The sequence below is a fragment of the Heloderma suspectum genome, chromosome 1 (genome assembly GCF_057233095.1).
Source record: "Heloderma suspectum isolate Gila_16-S chromosome 1, 16-S_ref, whole genome shotgun sequence".
Lineage (NCBI taxonomy): Eukaryota > Metazoa > Chordata > Lepidosauria > Squamata > Helodermatidae > Heloderma > Heloderma suspectum.
Genome location: NC_139458.1, coordinates 21,551,770 through 21,572,783, shown reverse-complemented (window position 1 = coordinate 21,572,783; position 21,014 = coordinate 21,551,770). Strand labels below are relative to the sequence as shown.

Below are 21,014 nucleotides of genomic sequence, written 5' to 3'. Positions count from 1 at the left end.
CCTCTGCTGTCCCCTTCTCCTTTTGCCTTCAGTCTTTCCCAGCATCAGGGTCTTTTCCAGAGAGTTTTCTCTTCGCATTAGGTGGCCAAAATATTTGAGCTTCAGCTTCAGTATCTGTCCTTCCAATGAGCACTCAGGGTTGATTTCCTTTAGGATGGACTGATTGGACCTCCTTGCAGTCCAGGGGACTCGTAAGAGTCTTCTCCAGCACCACAGTTCGAAAGCATCAATTATTCGGCACTCAGCCTTCCTTATAGTCCAGCTCTCACAGCCATACGTTACTACTGGGAAAACCATAGCTTTGATTAGACGGACCTTTGTTGGCAAGGTGATGTCTCTGCTTCTTACTATGCTGTCTAGGTTTGCCATAGCTTTCCTCCCAAGGAGCAAGCGTCTTTTAATTTCATGGCTACAGTCACCATCTGTGGTGCTCTTGGAGCCCAAGAAAATAAAATCTGTCACTGCTTCCATTTCTTCCCCTTCCATATGCCAAGAAGTGAAGGGGCCAGATGCCATGATCTTAGTTTTTTTAATGTTGAGTTTCAAACCAGCTTTTGCACTCTCCTCTTTCACCCTCAACAAGAGGCTCTTTAGATCCTCTTCGCTTTCTGCTACTAGGGTGGTATCATCTGCATACCTGAGGTTGTTGATAATTCTCCCGGCAATCTTAATTCCGACCTGTGATTCATCCAACCCAGCGTTTCTCATGATGTACTCTGCATATAAGTTAAATAAGCAGGGTGACAATATGCAGCCTTGTCGTACTCCTTTCCCAATTTTGAACCAATCGGTTGTTCCATGTGTGGTTCTTACTGTTGCTTCTTGACCCTCGTACAGGTTTCTCAGGAGACAGGTAAGGTGGTCTGGTACCCCCATCTCTTTCAGAATTTGCCAGAGTTTGTTGTGATCCACATAATCAAAGGCTTTAGCATAGTCAATGAAGCAGAAATAGACGTTTTTCTGGAATTCTCTTGCTTTCTCCATGATCCAGCGAAAGTTGGCAATTTGATCTCTAGTTCCTCTGCCTCTTCGAAACCCAGCTTGCACTTCCGGTAGTTCTCGGTTTGCATACTGCTGAAGCCTAGCTTGTAGGATTTTGAGCATCACCTTGCTGGCATGTGAAATTAGCGCAATTGTACGGTAGTTTGAACACTCTTTGGCGTTGCCCTTCTTTGGAATTGGAATGTAAACTGACCTTTTCCAGTCTTGTGGCCACTGTTGAGTGTTCCAGATTTGTTGGCATATTGAATGCAGCACTTTAACAGCATCATCTTTTAGGATTTTAAATAGCTCGGCTGGAATACTGTCATCTCCGCTAGCTTTGTTGTTACTAATGCTTCCTAAGGCCCACTTGACTTCACTCTCGAGGATGTCCGGCTCAAGTTCAGTGAGCGCACTATCATGGCTATCAGGGACATTCAGATCTTTCCTGTATAGTTCTTCTGTGTATTCTTGCCACCTCTTCTTAATCTCGTCTGGTTCTGTTAGGTCCCTGCCTTCTTTGTCCTTTATCATGCCCATCTTTGCACAAAACGTTCCCTTGAGATCTCCGATTTTCTTGAAGAGATCTCTAGTCTTTCCCATTCTGTTGTTTTCCTCCATTTCTTTGCATTGTTCATTTAAGAAGGCCGTCTTGTCTCTCCTTGCTATTCTCTGGAACTCTGCATTCAGCTGGATATATCTTCCCCTTTCTCCCTTGCTTTTCGCTTCCATTCTTTTCTCAGCTACTTGTAAAGCCTCATCAGACAGCCACTTTGCTTTCTTGCGTTTCTTTTTCTTTGGGATGGATTTCGTTGCTGCCTCCTGAACAATGTGATGGACCTCCGTCCATAGTTCCTCAGGCACTCTGTCTATCAGGTCTAATCCCTTAAATCTATTCCTCACCTCCACTGTATATTCATAAGGGATATGATTGAGGTCACACCTGAATGGTTTAGTGGTTTTCCCTACGTTCTTCAATTTAAGCTGAAATTTTGCAACAAGAAGCTCATGATCTGAGCCACAGTCAGCTCCAGGTCTTGTTTTGACTGACTGTATAGAGCTTCTCCATCTTTGACTGCAAAGGACATAATCCATCTGATTTCGATATTGACCATCTGGTGATGTCCATGTGTAGAGTCGCCTCTTGTGCTGTTGGAAAAGAGTGTTTGCTATGATCAGCGTGTTCTTTTGGCAAAACTGTATGAGCCTTTGTCCTGCTTCATTTTGTACACCAAGGCCATGCCTGCCTGTTATCCCGGTGATTTCTTGACTTCCTACTTTAGCATTCCAATCCCCTATGATAAAGAGGACATCTTTTTTTGGTGTTAGTTTTAGAAGGTGTTGTAGGTCTTCATTGAACCGATCAACCTCAGCTTCTTCGGCATCAGTGGTTGGGGCATAGACTTGAATTACTGTGATGTTGAATGGTTTGCCTTGGATTCGTACTGAGATCATTCTATCGTTTTTGAGATTGTACCCCAGGACTGCTTTTCCCACCCTTTTGTTGACTATGAGTGCTACTCCATTTCTTCTAAGGGATTCTTGCCCACAGTAGTAGACATAATGGTCACCTGAATTAAATTCGCCCTTGCTTGTCCATTTTAGTTCGCTGATTCCCAAGATGTCGATGTTCAATCTTGCCATCTCATGTTTGACCACCTCCAGCTTACCTTGATTCATTGATCTGACATTCCAGGTTCCTAAACAATATTGTTCTTTACAGCATCGGATTTTCTTTTCACCACCAGACACATCCACAGCTGAGTGTCCTTTCGGCTTTGGCCCAGCCACTTCACTCTTTCTGGCGCTACTTGGAAATACCCCCTGCTCTTCCCCTGTAGTATATTGGACACCTTCTGACCTGAGGGGCTCATCTTCCAGCGTCATATCTTTTAGCCTTGTGATATGTTCCATGGGGTTTTCTTGGCAAGAATACTGGAGTGGGTTGCCATTTCCTTCTCCAGTGGACCACATTTTGTCAGAACTCTCTGCCATGACCTGTCCGTCTTGGGTGGCCCTGCACGGCATAGCTTACGGCTTCACTGAGTTACGCAAGCCCCTTCGCCACAACAAGGCAGTGATCCATGAAGGGGATTAGCGGGGTACATTTTATTAAATGTATTTATAATTTATTACATTTACATTTTTTTGACAGTAGAATCAAAACTTTCTAGTATGGCCTAAGTCAGATATCACAGCCAAATCATAGCTGGATGATCAGGAATGTGGTCTGGAGTTGGTTGCCTCAATTCCCTCCAGTACCTCCCAGTTACTGTGAACCTTACTTCAGTGTTTCTCAAACTGTGGGTTGGGACCCACCAGTGGGTCTTCAAGTGGGTCTCAGTGCTTCAGGCTGTCCAGTGCTGTCCAGTTAGAGAGCAAGGCTAATATTTTTAATAATTTTAATATTTTTTTAAACTGGGAATAAAGAGGAAGGGGATAATAGAAGAAATGAATGTAAAACCAGTAGGAGAGAGGGATGAACAAAACTGACAGTTGGGCATAGGGTACAAGTTAAGCATGAAAGAAAAGGAGGAGAAAAAGTGACAGGAGATGGATAAGAAGACTTTGAGGGGCGTGTGGGAGGAGGAGGAAAACAATATAAAAGAAACAGTTTTCTCTACTTAGAGCAGGAGTCTTCAACCTTTTTGGGTTGGTGGGCATATTTGGAATTTTGAGAGTGTTACAGGCACTCTCATAGGGTGGCTCCTAAAGAGGGGCTTGCTCTCATTTATAAAATGGCTGCCATGGTGGACATGGCTAGTTACAGAAGGCTAATCGGCGAGACTAATAGAAAGTAACTAGTCCAAGAAATGAAACTAAGTACAAGGCAGAGGTGGGAGTCTGAGCTCCAAATACAAAATCACTCTTTTGAACCCAAATAAATATTTTGAACCTAAATAAAGGGCAGCAATTTGCTTTGCAGCATAGCAATCTTCCAGTTAAAATAATTTATATAATCTTAAGAAACCAAATTAAAATCAGGAGAGGCAGGGAGTCTGGTGGGCACAAACAGAGGTGTCCGTGGGCACACTGGTGCCCACAGGCACCACACTGGAAATCCAAAGTTAGAGCCTCTAGATCAGCAAATTCTTTTTGAAGAATAGAGCCAGGGCCTGCAGGGGAAAGTACCATCACCACTGGGGAAGAGGCGGGCCTGCTGCTGCTGAGCCTGCTGCTGCTGCTGCCGCCGCCGCCACTACCACCGCCGCCACTACCACCAGGCCTTCCCTGTAAACTTCTGCCTGGCAGACTGCCAGTCCCTGCAGGACCAGGCCCCCAGGTACCGAGCCAGCTGTGCTGGTCCACCTGCCCCTCCCTGGAGGGGCTACATAAGCTGGCTGGCTGAGGTGGCCTGGGAGAGCCAGGGCCTGCAGGAGAAGCTGCCACCACCACCACCGGGGAAGAGGCGTGCCTGCTGCTGCTGGGCCTGCTGCTGCTGCTGCTGCTGCTGCTGCCGCCGCTGCCGCCACCAGGCCTTCCCTGTGGACTCCTGCCTGGCATTTTAAAGGGGATTTTTAATTGTGTTTTGTTGTTTTGTTTTGTTTTTCTGGGGGATTCTGTTGTGTTTTTAGGGGTGGGTACCCTGCCTGATAGGCAGGAGCGAGGGGGCATGTGTCCACCTGATGGAGGCAGTGGGGGGAGTGTTGGGGGCCAGAACATACCGAGGCTGGGCGGCAGGCGCTGGCGGAGCGCTAGGGGCAGGCCATGCCAGGTAAGGGGAACAAGGGAGAGATGTGTAGTATCTGTCCCCTGCTCCGGGCCTGTCCAGGGCCAAAGGATGGCTGGGGGAGGCGTGACCCCATCTTCTGGCCTTCGTTCGCTGCTCTGCAATGCCAGGTCTGTTACCCAGAAAACCTCCCTCACCCATGACATGATCCTGGATGAGGGTGCAGACCTGGCATGTATTACGGAGACCTGGCTGGCCGAGGCTGCTGCTCCAACCCTTGCAGCCATGTGTCCAGCCGGATTTTCGTATGCACAGCAGCCGAGGGCTGGGATCGGGGAGGGGGAGTGGCTGTTATCTACCGAGAGCCCTTGGTCTTCACCAGACCCCCTCTCCGGGAGACCAAGGTTGCTGAGTGCATGTACTGGAGGTTGGGCCCGAAGGGCAGTCTGGGGATTCTGCTCATGTACCGTCCACCCCGCTGCACGACTGACTCCCTGGCCGAGGTGCCTGAGGCGGTCTCTGATGTGCGTGTGCAGTCCCCTAACTTATTGGTATTGGGGGACTTCAACGTACATTCGGAGGCCATCCTCACAGGAGCACCTCGGGACTTCATGGAGACCATGGCCTCCTGGGAGCTGCACCATATTCTAACTGGGCCCACCCATGTAGCCGGTCATGCACTAGACCTTGTGTTTGTTTCTGGAGAAGCGGGGAGTGATCTGGAAGTCGGGGGTATATCCCCCACCCCCTTGTCATGGTCAGATCACTATCTGGTGACGTTGGACTTCTCGGTTCCACAACCCCTCCGCAGGGGTGGAGGACCCATTAAAATGGTCCGCCCCAGGCGTCTTATGGATCCAAATGGATTCCTGAACGCGCTTGGGGATTCTCTGGGGCATGCCAACAGCCACTCGGTCGAGACCCTGGTGGGTGGCTGGAATGCCGCAATCACTGGGGCATTAGATCAGGTGGCTCCGAAACGCCCTCTCCCCCTGAACAGGGCTTGGACTGCACCATGGTTCAATCTGTGGTTACGAGCCCTGAAACAGGAGGTGAGACGGCTAGAGCGCGGGTGGCGGAAGTCTCGCTCCAAAGATGATCAGACACGGGCTAGAGCTATATCTTCAGCCTATCACATGGCGGTGAGGGCAGCAAAAAAGGAATATTATGCTGCCTCTATCGCGTCTGCAGAGTGCTGTCCCAGGAGGCTGCTCCAAGTGGTCCGGAGCCTGGTCGGTCCTGTGGCTCCGGAACCACTGGAGCATTCTAAGGCCTCCTGTGAGGCCTTGGCAAGGCACTTTGCAGATAAAATTGATCAGATTAGGTGTGTTACTCTGCACGCTGTGGATACAGTTAGTGAGCAAGAGGCGGCCTGTGGCAAACCGGTTTTGTGGGATTGGTTCCAGCTTCTTCCTCCTGATGAAGTGGACAAGGTGCTTTCATCTGTATGGCCGACCACCTGCTTACTTGATCCTTGTCCATCTTGGCTCCTTATGGGCTGCAGAGAGAGAGTGGGTGAGGGAATCAGGGCGGTGTTGAACGCCTCCCTTGAGGAGGGAGTGATGCCATCAGCCCTCAAGGAGGCAGTGATAAGACCGCTCTTAAAGAAGCCCTCCTTGGATCTTCAAGTTCTGAACAACTTTCGCCCAGTCTCAAATCTGCCATTTTGGGGCAAGGTGATTGAGCGGGTGGTGGCGGTGCAGTTGAAGGCACACTTGGAAGAAACTGATTATCTAGACCCATTTCAGTTGGGCTTCAGGCTTGGGCATGGGACAGAAACGGCCTTGGTCGCCTTGGTAGATGATATGAGGGGGGCTCTGGATAGGGGTGAATGCTCCTTCCTTGTTCTCCTCGACCTCTCAGCGGCTTTTGATACCGTTGACCACGGTATCCTCCTGGACCGCCTGGAGGGGTTGGGCATTGGAGACACCGTATTGCGGTGGTTCCGGTCCTTCCTCTCCAGCAGGTACCAGAGGGTAGCACTGCGAGAGGAGGTTTCGGACCCGTGGCCACTCACTTGTGGGGTGCCACAGGGTTCCATCCTCTCCCCGATGCTATTTAACATCTATGTGAAGCTGCTGGGGGCTATCATCAGGAGGTTTGGGGTGTAGTGTCATCAATATGCGGATGACACGCAGCTCTACCTCTCATTCAAATCTTCACCAAGGTTGGCCGTAGAATCCCTATCCAAATGTCTGGAGACGGTGAGTGGCTGGATGGGGAGGAATAAGCTGAAGCTCAACCCTGACAAGACTGAGGTACTTTTGGTGGGAGACAAGAGGAGGCTGGGGGATGTTGACCTGGTGTTGAATGGGGTACGGCTACCCTTGAAAGACCAGGTCCGCAGCCTGGGGGTCATTTTGGACTCCCAGCTGTCCATGGAGGCTCAGGTGTCAGCTGTGAGCCGGACAGCGCTGTATCAACTCCATCTGATACGGCGGCTGCGCCCCTTCCTTCCCGACCATCTGCTCCCATCGGTAGTACATGCCCTGGTCTCCTCTCGTTTAGACTACTGTAATGCGCTCTACGTGGGGTTACCCTTGAAGAAGGTTCGGAAACTGCAGCTGGTACAGAACGCGGCGGCTCGCCTGATTAAAGGCAGCCGCCGGCGAGATCACATCACTCCAGTGCTGAAGGAGTTGCACTGGTTACCAGTTGTTTTCCGGGCCAAATTCAAGGTGTTGGTTTTGACCTTTAAAACCCTATATGGTTCCGGCCCAGCCTATCTTAAGGAGCGCCTCCAGCAGCACCAGACAGGCCGCTTAACAAGATCAGCCTCGGATGGCCTTCTCTCTGTCCCATCAGCCAGGACAGCTAGACTGGTGGGGACAAGGGAGAGGGCCTTTTCTGTGGTGGCCCCCACTCTGTGGAACCCCCTCCCTAGGGAACTCCGTCATGCCCCCTCTTTAATGAGCTTCCGTCATGCATTAAAAACGTGGTTGTTCAGGCAGGCATTTGGGGTGGGTTAGGGTATTTTAGAAAATGTTTTTATTGTAGAATTTTATTGTTTTAAACTGTTTTATTGTATGTTGTACATCACCCAGAGTGGCTGGGTGACCAGCCAGATGGGCGATTAATAAATTTAATAATAATAATAATAATAATAATAATAATTCTTTCCAAAATGAGGAGGCTGAGTAATGATACCTGCAGAGCCACTGTCTGTACTTAACTTGAGGAAAGATGAATTATGGAACTGCTGCAAGGAAATAGCTGTGACAAAGAATTTAGTAATTTTCAAAGAGGGATTAGATATCAGTATAAAATATCAGCAATTGCTAGCTGATTATGCCAAACTCAACCTCCATCTGTCACCATTTTGTGTCTGGTATGCCCCAGTCATTTTTCGCTCTCTCAAACGGGCCCTGGAGGTAGAATGTTTGAGAACCCCTGCGTTACTTGCTTCCAAACTGGAACTGAAAATTAACCAGGAAGCACAGAGGGATATCAGATCATGTGATGAGAAGAAGTGTGAGACCCTGAAGCATGAGATCTTAATGATATAGATACAAATGTTTTAAATAAATAAAATGTTCCAGATGGCCAAGCAACATGTCTATATTTCCTAGTGCTCCAGAGTTTACACCAGCTCCTTATTGCTTTCTGGGCTCAGTTCGAAGTGCTGGTGGTGACCATAAAGCTCCAAACAACCTGGCTCCAGCATATTACAAGACTGCATCTTGTCTGTGTTCCACCACAACCTTTAAACTAGCTTTGAATAGTATCTTAAGCACACCATCTATTAGGGGGGCACAGATAGATGCTCTTAATAGCTGCCCTTCAGCTTTGGAAAGTTGGTTGGTTGGTTGGTTACATTTTTGTACCACCTTTTCTCCACGGAGCCCAAGGCTGTGTACATGATCCTCTTTGTGTCCATTTTATCCTCACAACAACCCTGTGAGGTAGGCTAGGCTGAGAGTTAGTATCTAGACCAAAGTCACCCAGTGAGCTTCATGGTTGAGTAGGGATTTGAATCTGGGTCTCCCCAGCCCAACACTCTACTACAGCACACTGGCCCTCCAAATATTGTTGGACTATAACTCCCATCATCCCTCACCGTTGGCTATGCTGGCTAGAGCTGATGAGAATTGCAGTCTAACAACATCTGGAGGGCCACAAGCTGCCCACCCCTGTCCTAGAGTCTCACGAAAGCCTAAGTCTATGGGCCAGAGCAGACACTACTTTAAACCCATATCTAGCAGCTATGTCTCTCTCCCCCACATTTTTACTCTAGAGTAGGTGCAGATCGCCTGATCAGGGTCTTTACCCCACCCCCACTCCCATGCTTGCATCCTGACTGTGCCCCATCCACCTACTCTAGAGTAAAAATGAAAACAACAAAGCTGCTAGATATGGATTTAAAGTCATGTCTGTTTTGGCCCTCAGTGACTTCTGAAGTGGTGTAAGATGTTATTTGAACTAGCTTTTGGTGGCCAGGGATATTGTATCATAATTAACACACTGTTACCAGACCTGGAGATTGAGAAGTAAATATCAATGTGCAAATTAAATTATTTAAAAGTTAATATTGACTTTAAGGAAGAATTTTCTTTTAAGTCTTCTACCATTGTGAAAATCTGTTCTTGTCAATAACGTTGGTCACTATCATCAGACAAGGATTCTCTGGTAGACTAATACTGTTTTCCTCTTCCCAGGGTCATGACCTCAGTGGAACCAGTGAAGCTTTAGGTATAACTGGGGACATATAAATCAAAAGTAGAGAGGGTTGAGGGGGTGGGAAAGTCTGAACTGAATAGCAAAGCTTCAAACTTGTGGGTGTTTCCCTCTGCCCTTCTCTGTGAAATAGCAATAACTTCCATAGTTGGCAAGAAAATGCAGTCAATACAATTGACAAGAATGTGAAGAGTTGCCAACTTAGTGTCTGGTCTGATCAAGAAATAAAAATTGAGTAGACAGCTGCATCTGGCTTTTAGGGAACCAGTGTGGTGGGGCATTCCTAATCAGCTGCAGTTATTCACTGCTGAGTAAAGATATTCTTCTTCAGTCCCAGTGAGCAGCTTAAAGTATGTAAAAATATAGCAACCTCTTGGTTTTAAACACTCTATGTTTGCTAGCTATCCAGAGGGCACTCTTTTCATTGGGGATATTGTCATCTCCTGGTTGGAAGACAGATTCAGGGCTTCTCCACATGGAGCTTTTATTCTGTTATTGAGATTGGTACTCACAGAAGTTTGCGGGTCCTTTAGATGACATTGTCAACCTCCAGGGTGTCTCCCTCACTAAATGACCTTTATTCCGTTTTTTTAAAGATCAGAGATAATGAGCTATCAGATTACAGTGCTTGAATTCCCTCCGAAAAGACGATAAGCGGCAATATGAGGAGCTAGACCACAGCACCATCTAGCTGCTGTATAATGAAACAGATCGAAGACTCAGATAAGGGAGAAAAGGAGGGGGAAAACATGGGGAGAGGAAGTGTGTGTAAAGGGAGCCCATCGTGATCCTGCATTTAAAATGGAAGCAGAAAGCCCCGTTTTAAATGCGGGATATTAGGCTGGTGCAGAGATGCTCTTCAGTCTCTTGATTTTTTATTGGGGTGGGGGTCTTTACCCTCCCAAATGGCCACTATCTTTAAGGTAGAAACTAGGGTTCCTCTGCAGTATCCAATATTCTGTCCTCAGCAGACTTTCTACAACTCCTCACATGTAGGCAAGGTGAGATAAAAGAGGCTGCCCAAAATCTACCCAAACGGTCTCTCCCATCAGCTCCTCCACAGTTTCCCGCCTAGGGGGAAGGACCAGCTTCTTCTGGTTAATCCTCCCCCTTTTTTGTGGTGTTTTGGACTCCAACCCCAAACTACGGTGATGGGGAAGGGGAAAATTAAAGGAACACAAGTAATTTAAGGACAAGGTTAAAGGTCTGTTGAAGACAGAGCTCTACAAGACCCTACATCAGTGTCTCCCAACCTGGTGCCTTCCAGATGTGTTGGACTGCAATGCCACCATCATTCCTAGCCTTCCCTGGCTGGGAATAATGGGATTTGTGGTCCAACACATCTGGAGGACACCAGGTTGGGGAAGGCTGCCCTGTTTCCTGCCCAAAAGATGGGGCTAGTTTGGGAAGGTGGGGAGCACCTCCTCCTATAAAGAGGATTGATCTGAAATATAAATATTGTTCTCTGGCCACCCAGGAGAATGGGAATTTACGTTAGCTAAAAAGATTCCTTTTTAAGCCTTCTCCAAGGACGAGATGGTATCTGGCCCTGCTCCCAATGCATCCTGGCTGCTACATCTGGAATAGTTGACACTGGCCTCCTGAACAACCTCTGAAAAGGAAGAGAAAGCAAGTTAACCTCAGAGGTGCTAGACAGTACTGTTTTCCTGATCCTAGCTGCTTTGCCTCAGAGCACTATCATTTCTTGCCTTGCCTAAACTGGGAGGTCTACTTCTTGGTCTGAATTCCAGTTCCTGGCAGAACTGGGCCCAAATCTGGTTATGATTTGTCTGTTTAGGGTCCCTTTCTGAAGACAAAGGATCACCTTTCGCCTTGGGGCAATAGAAGTACTGAAGATCTCTCCCAAGAACCATCTTTGAGTCCAGACAGGTGCATTGATTAAGACAATTTGGAAATGGGCCCCAAACTTTTTGCAGCAAAGTACTACTGAGGGCTACTCCTGCTGGTGTAACACCCATAAACTGGTTGGTTTAGCCCAGTAGAGGCAGAGTCATTCAGTGGAGAGCAAGGAGGAAGGAGATAAAGCTTGTTCTGCTGGGGGGAGCTGAATAATATTTCTGGGTTCTAATAACTTTTTATAAGGCAAACTGCAAGTATGTGAATAGCATAGTGAATTAGCAAGGGAATATATATATATCTGGTATTATTTGTTATATCTGTATTGCAGGGCTATATCCTTCAAGCTGCAATTTATAAATTTGTCAATTGCTATTGTTGTCCTTGGGATTCATAGTACAACCCTATGCATGTCTACTCAGAAGTAAGACCCATTGAATTCAATGGGACTTACTCCCAAGCAAGAAGATATTCTACCTTAAAGCTATCTTCAGAATAGTATCTCTGGAATGTTCAGCACTTTGGTGAACTTGGGGAACATTTGGATTGGCTGACTGAAAAGTTTGCAAGCAAAAATCACTATTTCCCCCCTTTGAATTCAAACAGATTGTAGGTTGCATTGTTCTTGCTTTAAAGAGATTAAGTATGCATTTACCTTTTTGTGAGCAATTGCTGTATTCTCTATAATTGTAGTTCCAGCTAAAGACATTTTGTTCAATTCAGATCTTTGCAAGCTTATCCCTTTTAATCTTCATATGGCCCACAAAGCTGAGGTTATACTAGCTTCCCAAACATTGCCACTGTGTCAAGAAATTAGTTCAGAAGATTCACATAACAGGAGTAGGTTATTGATTATAAATCAACCTCCCCAAGAGGTGGCTCTAAGGAGAAGTGCTAATTTAGCAGATCAGGAGCTGCCTCTTAAAAACAACAACATTTATTAGCTGTAAGTCCTGGAGCTGTGGCAGCATCACAGCCTATTTTTAGCCATCATAAGGCTGTTCTGGGAAAGGGTGGAGTCTGATGGTATTTAAATCTTCAGTTGGGAACCAGAAGTTACCACTGCAACAAGCCTTAATCTCTAGACCGTCTCCTACATCTCCTCTTAGCCTAGGGAGCTGCTGTTGTTGATGGGTGCATCTAGGGTTCCTCTGCAAGGAAGGGACCCAGGGAGTAAGGAAATATACTATACAGAGTGGCCCAAAAGTAGGTATACAGTATAGTTTATTTGCATTTTATTACATTGTTTATTAAATTTACATTTGTTTAACACTGTTTAATCTCGTAAGTGCTCGAAATGTATTCCATCAACGTTGCAACATTCCTTGAACCTGTCCAGAACACTGTGACACACAGTACGACACAAATTCCAGTCCGCAACAGTGTCCATAAATGCTTCTGAGATGAACTCTTTTAATTCATCCACTGTCCGAGGATTCCTCTCAAAAACCTTATTCTTTACTATGCCCCCTAAAAAGAAGTCCATTGGTGTTAAGTTGGGTGAACGTGGCGGCCATTCAATGCTGCCACATCGTCCGATCCAGTGCTGTGGGAAGGTGTTGTCAAGATAGTCCCTTACTGCAAAAGCATAATGAGGAGGTGCCCCATCTTGTTGGAAGAGCAGTTCGGTGAAGTTAGCCCTGGTTCTGAGTTGTGGCACTACCACAGCACGTAACATGTTTAGGTAACTGTTACTATCCACAGTTGTATCGAAGAAAACTGGTCCTACAACACCTTCGCTGGACAGTGCACCCCACACTGTGACGCCTGGCTGGTTCAGTTGAGATGTGATAGTCAAATGAGGATTTTCATCTGCCCAATACACACAGTTATGCCTGTTCACGTGGCCTGACAACTTGAAAGAAGCCTCATCTGACCAGATGATCTTATCAAGAAGGTCTGGTTCGTCAGAGATTTGGTTACGCATCATCTCACAGAATTGCAACCAACGGTCTGGGTTGTCGTCCAGAAGACCATGTAACAGTCGTGGACGGTACAGCTTCAATTTCAATTTACGCATTAAGCGTTCCAAGGATGTTCTAGGTATGGATAGCTGCTTAGACGCACATTATGTGGACTTTTTCGGACTGTTCACAAATGTCAGAGCGACTCTCATCTCATCATAGATGTTCTAGGACGTCCAGATTTCGGTGCATTAGCCACCGCACCTGTTGCTTCAAATTTATCTCTAAGACAATAAATTGTCAGACGTGTTGGTGGAGGAGTGTCAGATGCTTCTTGCCACACTGTGCGCACCCGCTTGGCATTTTCAGTCTTCCAGTACTGATTTAGAATCCACTTTTTTTGTTCTTGACTCAAATTCGCTGCCATCATTCACAATATCAGTAAAAAAACCCTAAACAACTAAACAACTAAACCTACTTAAGGGCCTAACTCCCCTCACTCTCTACACTTAACTGATTTAACTGTCACTCCCTGTTCCCAACTGTCATTCTGACTCCACCCACACATCTTCTACTCACACATTTTCTCCCCCTCCCATCAACATTCTAAACAACTGTATACCTACTTTTGGGCCACCTGGTATATACACTGTTTACTACTTCTCCCTGCCTTTTCTTTTCTTTGGCCCCCTACCTGGACAATTTGGACCCGGCTACTCCTGATCTTGGAAGCTAAGCAGGGTCAGCCCTGGTTAGTACTTGGATGGGGGATCGCCTGGGAATCAGGCTTCCTGCATTAAGCAGGGGGTTAGACTCAATGGTCTTGTAGGCCCCTTCCAACCCTATGATTCTATGACCTACACATACCAGCTATAGCAATATCTTGATCCCGCAACACAGAGCACCACTTCTTACCTCCTTGATTTATTTGTAAGTGAGTGGATTAATAGATTAAGGGCGCAATCCTATTGGGATAGGCGGCTGCCTCCGAACTCGGAGGCGACTGCCTATCCCATGCAGAGCGTGTGGAGCGCGGAGGGGATCGTCCCTTTCATGCCTCAGCCACCCTGCATTCGCAGCTAGACAGCCAATTTCAGCTGTCTAGCTGCGGGAAGTTGGAGTGGGGGGGCGGACACCGGATGACGCATAGGAAGTGTCAGAATGGCACTTCCGCCCTCCCCACCCTGGCGCACCCACAGGAACGCCCCGTTTTCGCTGCTCTGTGCTCCCATTCCAAGCGTGAAGCCATTCTGCGCTGCCTAAGAAGCAGCATAGGAGGGGGTGGAGGTTGGTTCCAGGGAACCAACGTATCCTATAGCCATCTAGCCACTGACTAGCGGCCATAGGATTGCACCCTAAGAAACTTGCATGTATAAATATTCAACTATATGAGCAGATATTGGACAGATACAACATTACATGAACACACACTGGTCAACACTGAGCAGATGCCAAATGACATGGGCAGAGATGGAACAGACATAAAGGGACACCAGGTCACACTGAGCATACACCAAGTGGATACCAGATGACACTGGCAGATACTGACACACAACAGATGCCATACCAGATGACAAAGAACAGACCCAAGAGGGCACTGAGCAGAATCACAGAATTGGAAGGGACCTCAAAGGTCATTTAGTCTGGGATTGGTTGTAGTCTGTTAGGAACAAAAGAAGCTGCCTTATACTGAAGCAAACCACAGGTCCATCTAGCCCAGTATTGTCAACAGTGACTGACAGTGGATCTCCAGGCTTTCAGGCAGGAATTTTTCCAGTTCTACCTGGTGATGCCAGGGACTGAATCCGGGATGTTCTCCATGCAAAGCATGTGCTGTACATCTGAGCCATGGCCCTTTCCTGGATGGGGTTGCGCTCCCTCTGAAGGATCAAGTAGCAGCTTGCAATTCAAGGTGCTGGTGCTTACCTATAAAGCCCTAATGGCTTGGGGCCAGGCTATCTGAATGGCCTCCTCATTTTAGATGAACCTGGTTGTAGTTTAAGATCTGTTTTGAAGGCCCACCAAAGGTTGGTGGGAACATGGGACAAGGAAGCATCCTGATTGTGGAACACTCCTCCTTAAGGAAGTTAGACTGGCCCTTTCTTTGTTCAGTTTTAGGTGGGCTGTTAACTTTTTAAAATTCTGAATGGCTTTCGAGTGATTATAACTGTATTAGCTCAGCTCTGTTTTTAAAATTGTTTTCTCCTCTTAGTTTTGCTGTGTGTGGCATTTTAGAGTTTTAAATTGTAAGTCACCTTTGAGGCCCTTTCTGGGGTGAAAGGTGACTCACAAGTATTTTATAGATAAATACAATAAACCCCTTTCTAAGGCAGGAAATCCCTGATACAACATCCCAGATAGATGCCCGTCCAGTCTCTGCTTAAAAACCTCTAACAAAAGAGAATCCATCACCATTTGAGGCAACCTGTTCCACTATTAAATGGCTCATATGGTCAGGAAGTTCTTAAAGTTTACTCAAAATCCGTTTTCTTGCAATTTTAACTTTTTAGTTTGGATCCTATGCTTTGGAGCAAAAAAATAATAAACTTGCGCATCATCTATGGGACAGATGATTACTTAAAATAGTAATAATTAATTATTTAATATATTAATAATTATTTTATTTAATAATTTATAGAAATGTACTTATTACATTTCTATACTGCCCAACAGCCAAAGCTCTCCAGGCGGTTCACAACAATTAAAACTATAGAATGCAATATGATAAAAACATAATATAAGTTAAAAGTAGCATGTAAAACCAAAGTAAAATCCAACAGCAGTTACAACCCAAGGAAAGCCTGGGTAAAATGGTGCAATCTTAGAAGCTGTTTGAAAATTGCCACATTTTCTGCCTCCTGAATTGCACGGGGGAGGGTTTTCCAGAGGGTGGATGCCTCTTCAGCAAAGGCCTGCTGTCAGGATTCTTCATGGCAACATTCCTTTTTCTTTGGAATGATGAGCAAGGCCTCCTCTGATGATGTTAAATGTCACTTGGGTATATATAAAGGAAGGCGACCAGCTTAGTATTCTGGTCCCAGGTTGTTTAGGGCTTTATATGATAACATAACCTTGTACATGGCTCGGTAGCTGATAGGCAGCCAGTGCAGTTCTTTTAACACAGGTGTAATGTGAGCATACCTGGGTGTCCCAGTGAGCACCCTAGTTGCTGCATTCTGCACTAGCTGCAGCTTCTGAACCACGTAAAAAGGGAGCCTCACCTAGAGTGCATTGCAGTAGTCTAATCATGAGGTTATGGACCACTGTGGCTAGGCTATCCCTATCTGGGGACGGGCATAGCTGGCATATCAACTGGAGTTGGCAATGGGCACTTCAGGCCACCTGGGCCTCCAGTGACAAAGATGGATCCAGGAGCACCTCCAAACTATGGACCTGCTCCTTCAGAGGGAGTGCAACCCCATCCAGAACAGGCAAACACCCCAATTCCCAGTCCTGGGAACTGCCAACACATAGGGTCTCTCTTATTGGGGTTCAGCTTCAGTTTATTGGCCCTCATCCAAACCATGACTGCATCCAGGCACTGGTTCAGAACGTGCACGGCCTTTCTTGATTCAGATGTCACAGAGAAGTAGAGCTGGGTGTCGTCAGCATACTGGTGACACTTTGCCCCAAATCTCCTGATGACTGCTCCCAACAGCTTCATATAGATATTAAATAACATTGGGGACAGGATAGCGATCATATATTGCCTTTTAATTGTCTCTTCTCCAAGCTAAACATACCCAGCCCCTTGAACCTTTCCCCATAGGAACAGACACAAGACAACACTGAGCAGACCATTCACCATTTTTGTCCCTTCTGCTGGCAGTGTCAAGTGGGCACAGCATTTATACTGGTCTAAATCAACTATACTGGCATATTTTTGTGTCCATTGTATACAAGGAGACTTCTTATTTCTAAAGAGCCATCTATGTCCATGTTGCTCTACAAAGAACAGGTTTGACAGGTCCCTACCCCATGGGGCTTACATCAGAAAAATAGACACAAGGAGCACAAGGGGAAGGAAATGGAGACAGGGTTTAAATGGGAAGAATGTGCAATTATTTACAGCACAATCCTATGCATGTTTAGACAGAAAAAAAGTCCTACAACTCCCAGCATTCCCCAGACACGCTGGGAGTTGTAGGACTTTTTCTGTCTAAACATGCATAGGATTGCACCCTTAGTTACATGTACTTCAGCTTACTTAGTAGTGATCCTATCTTCCTCCAGCAGGTGTAATTTAGGGATTAAGGGAGCAATCCTATGGCTGCTAGACAGCAGCTAGACAGCTATATAGGATATATTGTTTTCCGGAACCAACCTTGGAGACTGCACTCCGAGGACGGTTCCTGGAGAACTGACCTCCCCCCACTTCCACGCTGCCTCCGAGGCAATGCGGAACAGCCCCGTTCTCCACACTTGCAAGAGGAGTGCGGAGCAGCCAAAAAGGGGCGTGGCTGGGGCATTCTGGGGCAGAACTGCCTGTATGACACATCCTATGTGTCATACAGCAGCATCCTTCCCCACTCCGTCCTCCCTGCTCTGTCCTCCATCCTACCACGGCTAGACAGCTGCAATTGACTGTCTAGCTGAAAAAGCAGGGCAGGACAAGTGCGGAGGGAACAATCCCCTCCATGCTTCTCCTGCCCTGCTTTGAATAGGTGGTCGCCTCCGAGTTCAAAGGTGGCTGCCTATCTGGATAGGATCGCTCCCTAATTAAGGGATTGGATTGCACAATTCGTGATATATCAGCTTGACGTTTGGTTATATAGGGCAGTATAGAATGCCGCCAGTACACCCCACTGCGCTTCCTAAAGCAACTGGAAATGAGCTAAAATTAGGGATGTAGGAAACTCCCCTTACCTGGCTCCACCGGGTTCTGCTGGGGGGGGGAGGCGCTCCGTCCCTCCCCCCGGAATCCTCACTGTGGGGGAGGCGCTCTGCGCCTCCCCCCCAGAATCCTGGCCGGCTGGCTCCGCGGGGATTCTGCGGAGCCGCTGGCTCCGACAGCAGCCGGACATCCAGCCACTGGCTAGTAGGGACGCAAATGGTGGCAGCCATAGCCGCTGTTTGCGTCCCTGTAGTCAGCCGTGATAGGCTACGTAAAGACTTACATAGCCTATCACGTCTAGCTTAAAAAAACCAAACAAACGCGCGTACGCAAATTGCAGTGGCTATGGCCGCCACCATTTGCATTCCTTATTTTTGGCCGTCTTAGTCTACGTAAATATTTACGTAGACTAAAATGGTGAAAATAAGGGGGAAGGCAAATAGAGTCCGCTACGCTATTTGTGTTCCCCTTATTTTCGCCGTCTTAGTCTACATAAATATTTATGTAGACTAAGATGGCCAAAAATAAAGAACACCACCGCCATTTGCGTACGCATTTTTTTTTTTTAAGCCAGACGTGATAGGCTACGCAAGTCTTTACGTAGCCTATCACGTCTTGTAAAAAAAAACAAAACACCCTGACAAGGCTGCAAATGGTGACAGCGGCAGCAGCCGCAGCCGCCCGGAAGATCCGCCCCAGGTAAGTCTCATCCCGGGGAGGATCCGCGGGGTGGCAGGGGGTGGCAGGCTGTTCCGCCACAGATTTCGGGGGGCCGAATGCACTGGCATTCGGCCTCACCGAGATCCGTGGCAGAATTCTCTGCCATCCCTAGCTAAAATGCTCTTTTCCAGAACAGAACAGGCCAGTAGAACTAAGAGAAGGGGAGCTCCTCTGACTTTTCCTGTTCTGGAAATTAGCGGTTTGTTTTGTTTCTAGGGATACTTCAGCTAGCAGTGGGTCCTGCAGGTGAAGATATTTAGTGGAGGTGCAGCAGCAGCAAAGGATACTGCTCATATATTTTTATCCATCTAACTTTTATGGTTTTTTAGTACTTATCTATGCACGATTTATAGACTTAGGTTCATTTTAATGCTAAATGTATTTTAATTTTCTTCCTAAATGAAGTAGATATTGGCTCAAAATGCCTAGGGATCTGGTGTTTTCTACTAAAAAGATAGTTGATAACTCAGATCATTTGATACTGTCACCTTTTTTTCTGGAAGAGCTCCTGCATCTCCTCATGACACTCAGAAACTCCACAGGCAAAGCTTTCCCCAAGATGCGGGGAGCAATGGAAAACCCTTCACCTGCTAAATTCTCCACTAGGAAAGTGTTTGGAGGTGGAGTTGGGGGAATCTGATAGGCTAAAAAGGGGGCAGACTGGAAAACAAACCTCTTGCGATATTCTCCCCAAAGGAAGAAAGGGAAAACCTAGTGGGCATATCCATTCACTTCAATGGGTCTACTCTGTGTAGGAGTACCATTGGACACTGCCCAGTATATCCCAAAGTTCTGGCACCAAAGGCACATTTTAAAATTTGATGTATATCCTGCTCTTCCTCAAGAGTCCAGGGTGGCTAGCAACCTATATAAAACACAATACACCACATACGCAACATCAAAATCACGACTTTAACCTCACAAATATATCAGAAAATACAATAAGGCTATCTATTTGTTTCTGAACCAAAACTGTAAGCTGGCATTTCTTTGCCACGCAAGACAGTTCTTTTTCAAAGATAATTTCTGAAAAACTTTGAATCCGAGGCTGCTCTCTCTGTTTTGCTTCTTGTAGTGTTGATTTAAACAGTTATTTACCGGTTGTCCCGTATATCTTGTTTCAATATTTAATGGTTAGTACTACTAGCCGCCTTGTAGTTTGGTTTTGATTTAAAAAAGGCGGACTTCAAATATCTTAGCTAGGGGGTGGAAAACGTGTGGCCCTCCAGGTTTTTTGGGCCTACAGCTCCCATCATCCGTCACCACTGGCTATGAGGGGTGGGGCTGACGGGAATTGTAGCCCACTCCCCCCCCCAAAAAAAAATATCTGGAGGGCACAAGTTGCCCGCCCCTGCCCTAAATAAATCTATATAGTCGTCCGTGAGGCGAAGGACGTCACGGGGCCTCCGCCGGGCGGCGAGCTCGCCTCGCGGCCACCTGGCTCAGCGCATGCGCCACTTGAGAAAGCCCTCGCGCCCTCTCCCCTTTTCCTTCTCCCTCCGCCCGCACGACCCCCCTGCCGGCCTCGGACAGCAGTGACATCATGTCTTTGGGCGCGCGGAGGATTGTGGGCCGGGAGGGGCCGCCATTTTCGGTGAGGGGCGGGGCGAAGGCCGCTCAGTCAGGCTTGGGAAGGACCTCCCTCCCGGGCTGTAGCGGCCGGCGCAACTGCAGCGGTGGCGGTGGCTCTGCGGAGTCCAGCCTCCGTCCCGCGACTGACAGCCGGCTGTTCCGGCCAGGGCGGAGAAGTCAGAGCTGGGGTGAGCATTGGCAGGGGCCTCTGTCGCGCTCCTGGCCTCGCTGCTCTTCCTTCCCTCATAGACCTCCCTTTCTCCCGCGCCGCCCCGCCGCCGCGAGGCCAGCGGCCTGCCGCCCACCGACACCCCCTCTCCCCCGCTCAGAGATACCGGCTCTTTAAGGCTGACTGACGAAGGGAGGTGGGCGGCGCGGGGTGCTGTGCGGAAGGGCGCCCCCCATAGGAAGGCGCGCCCGCGCATCTTCGGGGAGGGGGCGTGCATTGGGGCGCAGTGCTGGATCTGAGGGGGTGAGTGGGGCGATGAGGGGCCGCTGGCTAACAGCAGCTCAGAAGATGGGAAGCCTCTGGGGGAGGGGGAGGCACTATGCGGGTGGGTGTGGATGGGCTCTGGGTGGCTAATGGAGGCGGGGGCGTAATACTGCCTCAGTGGATCAGCTCAGAAGGTGGAGCACAGGCAGGTGTGGAGAAAGGGGGCCGATATCGGCGGAGGAAGAAGTAACACGAGGTTGACAGCAACGGGGTTGTAGCCCTTGTGCTAAGCGTGTGTGTCCTCCCTTCCGCTCAGTCTCCTTTTCCCATCACCGATTACTCATCCAGAACAAAAGGCTGAGCCAGGCT

At 47.7% G+C, this 21,014-nt stretch overlaps 1 protein-coding gene across 7 annotated transcripts in view; it reads left to right on the top strand.

Annotated features, from left to right (window-relative positions):
* Window positions 1-20,233: 20,233 nt before the first annotated feature.
* Window positions 20,234-21,014, top strand: part of KLC1 (kinesin light chain 1) — a 56,461-nt gene continuing 55,680 nt past the window's right edge. For all 7 annotated transcript variants that reach the window (XR_014788225.1, XR_014788228.1, XM_084837680.1 and 4 more), the window contains exon 1: window positions 20,234-20,400. The gene's annotated coding sequence lies outside the window, so the exon portion shown is untranslated. The remainder of the gene's footprint in view (window positions 20,401-21,014) is intronic.